The sequence below is a fragment of the Bombus huntii genome, unplaced genomic scaffold (genome assembly GCF_024542735.1).
Source record: "Bombus huntii isolate Logan2020A unplaced genomic scaffold, iyBomHunt1.1 ctg00000237.1, whole genome shotgun sequence".
NCBI classification, from domain to species: domain Eukaryota; kingdom Metazoa; phylum Arthropoda; class Insecta; order Hymenoptera; family Apidae; genus Bombus; species Bombus huntii.
This window is the reverse complement of record NW_026099454.1, coordinates 23949-29543: the sequence shown is the minus strand read 5'-3', so window position 1 is coordinate 29543 and position 5595 is coordinate 23949. Positions and strand designations below refer to the sequence as shown.

Sequence of the window (5595 nt, the reverse complement as noted above, 5' to 3'; positions counted from 1 at the left end):
ATAAGTCTTTTTACACGAAGACAGCATTATGGAAATGTTCCTTTAGAAGTACGATTCTAAACATTTTATATAAGACTATGAGAGAGAGAGAGAGAGAGAAGAGAGGAGGTGGAGTTGAGAATTACAAAGTGGCTGCGAGCGGCGTTCGAAGATTATTACTGAACTATGGGTGTATCTCGAACGTCGCTAGGAGATATATTTTATAGATATATCTATCTTAAGAACGAAAAGTCTCGTCGTACGGTGCTTACGTCCCACCTACGACACGAAGAGAACTTAAACGAAATTTATAAGAATTGTTATACGAATAAGATCCCTGGTTGATCCTGCCAGTAGTCATATGCTTGTCTCAAAGATTAAGCCATGCATGTCTCAGTACATGCCGCATTAAGGTGAAACCGCGAATGGCTCATTAAATCAGTTATGGTTTCTTAGATCATACCTACATTTACTTGGATAACTGTGGTAATTCTAGAGCTAATACATGCAAACAGATTCCGACCAGAGATGGTAGGAATGCTTTTATTAGATCAAAACCAATCGGTGGCGGATGGCTCGTCTGTCCGTCCATCGTTTGTTTTGGTGACTCTGAATAACTTTGTGCTGATCGCATGGTCATCTAGCACCGGCGACGCATCTTTCAAATGTCTGCCTTATCAACTGTCGATGGTAGGTTCTGCGCCTACCATGGTTGTAACGGGTAACGGGGAATCAGGGTTCGATTCCGGAGAGGGAGCCTGAGAAACAGCTACCACATCCAAGGAAGGCAGCAGGCGCGCAAATTACCCACTCCCGGCACGGGGAGGTAGTGACGAAAAATAACGATACGGGACTCATCCGAGGCCCCGTAATCGGAATGAGTACACTTTAAATCCTTTAACGAGGACCAATTGGAGGGCAAGTCTGGTGCCAGCAGCCGCGGTAATTCCAGCTCCAATAGCGTATATTAAAGTTGTTGCGGTTAAAAAGCTCGTAGTTGAATCTGTGTGTCACAGTGTCGGTTCACCGCTCGCGGTGTTTAACTGGCATTATGTGGTACGTCCTATCGGTGGGCTTAGCTCCTCGCGGGCGGTCCAACTAATATCCCATCGCGGTGCTCTTCACTGAGTGTCGAGGTGGGCCGATACGTTTACTTTGAACAAATTAGAGTGCTTAAAGCAGGCTACCTTCGCCTGAATACTGTGTGCATGGAATAATGGAATAGGACCTCGGTTCTATTTTGTTGGTTTTCGGAGCCCCGAGGTAATGATTAATAGGGACAGATGGGGGCATTCGTATTGCGACGTTAGAGGTGAAATTCTTGGATCGTCGCAAGACGGACAGAAGCGAAAGCATTTGCCAAAAATGTTTTCATTAATCAAGAACGAAAGTTAGAGGTTCGAAGGCGATCAGATACCGCCCTAGTTCTAACCATAAACGATGCCAGCCAGCGATCCGCCGAAGTTCCTCCGATGACTCGGCGGGCAGCTTCCGGGAAACCAAAGCTTTTGGGTTCCGGGGGAAGTATGGTTGCAAAGCTGAAACTTAAAGGAATTGACGGAAGGGCACCACCAGGAGTGGAGCCTGCGGCTTAATTTGACTCAACACGGGAAACCTCACCAGGCCCGGACACCGGAAGGATTGACAGATTGATAGCTCTTTCTTGATTCGGTGGGTGGTGGTGCATGGCCGTTCTTAGTTGGTGGAGCGATTTGTCTGGTTAATTCCGATAACGAACGAGACTCTAGCCTGCTAAATAGACGTAACTTATGGTATCTCGAAGGCCCCCGGCTTCGGTCGGTGGGTTTTTACTACCAACGTACAAACAAATCTTCTTAGAGGAACAGGCGGCTTCTAGCCGCACGAGATTGAGCAATAACAGGTCTGTGATGCCCTTAGATGTTCTGGGCCGCACGCGCGCTACACTGAAGGAATCAGCGTGTTTTCCCTGGCCGAAAGGCCCGGGTAACCCGCTGAACCTCCTTCGTGCTAGGGATTGGGGCTTGCAATTATTCCCCATGAACGAGGAATTCCCAGTAAGCGCGAGTCATAAGCTCGCGTTGATTACGTCCCTGCCCTTTGTACACACCGCCCGTCGCTACTACCGATTGAATGATTTAGTGAGGTCTTCGGACTGGTGCGCGGCCAATGTGATAAGCATTGCCGATGTTACCGGGAAGATGACCAAACTTGATCATTTAGAGGAAGTAAAAGTCGTAACAAGGTTTCCGTAGGTGAACCTGCGGAAGGATCATTAACGATACGATACCAAAAGAATTTGACTTGAACACATATAAAAACTATGAAATATATATCACAATGGTCGGTAAGGAGCCGTACTCCTCCTGTATCGACGAAAGTATATACGACGTATTAACAAGCTATATACTTTAACAAACGAAAACGCCAGGGAGCTTGGCAACCTCCGTTGGCACGAATAGAAATATTCTTAAGGAGGAGACGACCCTCCAGCTACGGAATTATACGAAGAGAAGGTGGCACTCTCTCTCGATCATCGGGATGAAGAGATATATATATACAAGTATAAAAACGAAATGCGAATGAAACTTATTCGAGGCGCCTGCGTGAGGTCGTAAACAGAAAGACCCGCCGTCTCCGAATAAAACATATAACATATAATATATATATATATATATGAAATTCTAATAAAAGGGAACTCTAGCTTCGAAAGAGCCAACAAAAGTTAAGGCTCGATATCAAACGAAAAAATTACGATGGAAACCAGGTGTAAAGAGAAATGCAGTCGTGGCGCCTGCGAGAGGCCGTACACAGAAAGACCCGCCGTCACGATCTCGTATTTCGTATTTGCATCGTGGAAACCGTACAAACGAAATATAAAAGTCCATGCAAACTAATAAGAAAATCTCTAAAGTGCCTCGTGTCGGAGTGATCATGCTCGCCTATTCTCTTCTATGTTTCGTGGTCTGTGTTGCGTTTGTTCTCCTCCTAGCAACGGGACATATCGAAGACTCCTCTTTGGGATCGAACGAAGCGTCTAGAACGAGTCGACGAGAGCGAAAGAACTTGTAGCGAGTCGCGCAGAGCGAAAGGATACCGATATACATCTTCGAAGGTTCTCTTCGAAGATCCATGGATACCTTCTGCGTCGACTTCTCTCGTCTCTTTCATCGAAACTCTCGTCGTTCTCGAAACGTGCTTCCTACCCAAAGGGCGTGTGCTCTTCGTATGTCGTTTCGTTCGAAATAACGAAACCACGTGTAACATACTCGTGGATCGGGTAACCTAGAACGAAGACGCATCGCGTGGATGTTGGCCCGCTATGCGACGATGACCGATGATGATGATGATGATGATGATGATATGATGATGATGTCGATGTCGACGACGACGACGATGAAGACGATGTGTAGCAACGATTCGTAACTAGTCTAGCCGAAGTTCGTTCAGAGGGGAACGCCGCCGGCTTCGAAGCCTCGATGTCGTGAGTCGGACACCCGTGCCGTCGCTAGAGTTTTTCAAACTCTGCTTCTGGATATTGGGACGAAAGACCGCTCGAGGACGACGACAGCCGTGCGTGCGTATCCCATCGAATTTTTTTTACACCACCTGAACGAGACTAAAGTTTCGTCTAGTTGATCGTCTACCGTCGCATAATGTATATTATATACCGTTCAGAGGGGACCGGCTGTCTATCCTCGTTGTCGTGAGTCGGACACCCGTGCCGTCGCTAGAGTTTTTCAAACTCTGCTTCTGGATATCGGGACGAAAGACCGCGCGAGGACGACGGATGCGAGTCCCATCGAATTTTTGACTTACACACTACCTGAACGAGACTTAAAGTTTCATATTATATACCGTTCAGAGGGGACCGGCTGTCTATCCTCGTTGTCGTGAGTCGGACACCCGTGCCGTCGCTAGAGTTTTTCAAACTCTGCTTCTGGATATCGGGACGAAAGACCGCGCGAGGACGACGGATGCGAGTCCCATCGAATTTTTGACTTACACACTACCTGAACGAGACTTAAAGTTTCATATAATATACCGTTCAGAGGGGACCGGCTGTCTTTCCTCGTTGTCGTGAGTCGGACACCCGTGCCGTCGCTAGAGTTTTTCAAACTCTGCTTCTGGATATCGGGACGAAAGACCGCGCGAGGACGACGGATGCGAGTCCCATCGAATTTTTTATTTAAACACTACCTGAACGAGACTTAAAGTTTCATATAATATACCGTTCAGAGGGGACCGGCTGTCTTTCCTCGTTGTCGTGAGTCGGACACCCGTGCCGTCGCTAGAGTTTTTCAAACTCTGCTTCTGGATATCGGGACGAAAGACCGCGCGAGGACGACGGATGCGAGTCCCATCGAATTTTTTATTTAAACACTACCTGAACGAGACTTAAAGTTTCATATAATATACCGTTCAGAGGGGACCGGCTGTCTTTCCTCGTTGTCGTGAGTCGGAGACCCGTGCCGTCGCTAGAGTTTTTCAAACTCTGCTTCTGGATATCGGGACGAAAGACCGCGCGAGGACGACGGATGCGAGTCCCATCGAATTTTTGATTTACACACTACCTGAACGAGACTTAAAGTTTCATCCAGTTTGTCGTCTATCATCTCATATATAATATACCGTTCAGAGGGGACCGGCTGTCTATCCTCGTTGTCGTGAGTCGGACACCCGTGCCGTCGCTAGAGTTTTTCAAACTCTGCTTCTGGATGTTGGGACGAAAGACCGCGCGAGGACGATGGATGCGAGTCCCATCGAATTTTTGATTTACAAGACACACACTACCTGAACGAGACTAAAGTTTCATCGAGTTTATCGTCGCATAACCCGTTCGGAGGGGACCGGCTGTCTATCCTCGTTGTCGTGAGTCGGACACCCGTGCCGTCGCTAGAGTTTTTCAAACTCTGCTTCTGGATATCGGGACGAAAGACCGCGCGAGGACGATGGCTGCGAGTCCCATCGAATTTTTGTTTTTTTTTTTTTTAAAAAAAAAAACACCACCCGAACGGAGATGTGTTCTATCTTTCGTCGATTTTTCATGCTTTCAGTCGGTCGCGTGGTCGCCATCCGTTCGGAGGGGATCGCCGGCTTCGAAACCTCGATGTCGTGAGTCGGACACCCGTGCCGTCGCTAGAGTTTTTCAAACTCTGCTTCTGGATATTGGGACGAAAGACCGCTCGAGGCGGACGGCCGCGCGAATCCCATCGAATCTTTACTATCACCCGAACGATGGAGAGATGCACGCGCGCTGTTTCTTGAATAATTGGACGAGAGAGTAGAATCAAACACATATATAACATGGGCTAGCCACCGTGCTTACTCGTTCGCGAGATCGTGTGCTGTACAGAGGATTCAGAATCGGGTGTATATATCCCCGTCGTTTCCTGACGAACGGAGCTTCGATCTCGATGGTTGTTATATATCATAATGTACTTTACGCCCGGCCGGCGAACGCGCGTATCTTCGCGCGTTCGTCGTTTTCTTTTTTTTTCGAACGTTTTTGTGTCGTCAATCCTATGGCGACTTCTGCGCGTTCGATTCCCGTTGGTCGAACGTGACGGAACTCGGCTTCGCTAGAACCGAGAAGAGTACATTTGAGTATTGAACTGTTGTAAATTTATAAAAGAT

General features: G+C 47.7%; 1 non-coding gene across 1 annotated transcript; it reads left to right on the top strand.

Moving 5' to 3' along the window:
* The first annotated feature begins 313 nt into the window (after window positions 1-313).
* LOC126877768 (small subunit ribosomal RNA) lies at window positions 314-2236 on the top strand. Its single transcript, XR_007695313.1, has one exon. It is a non-coding gene; the product is annotated as a small subunit ribosomal RNA (ribosomal RNA).
* Window positions 2237-5595: the final 3359 nt, after the last annotated feature.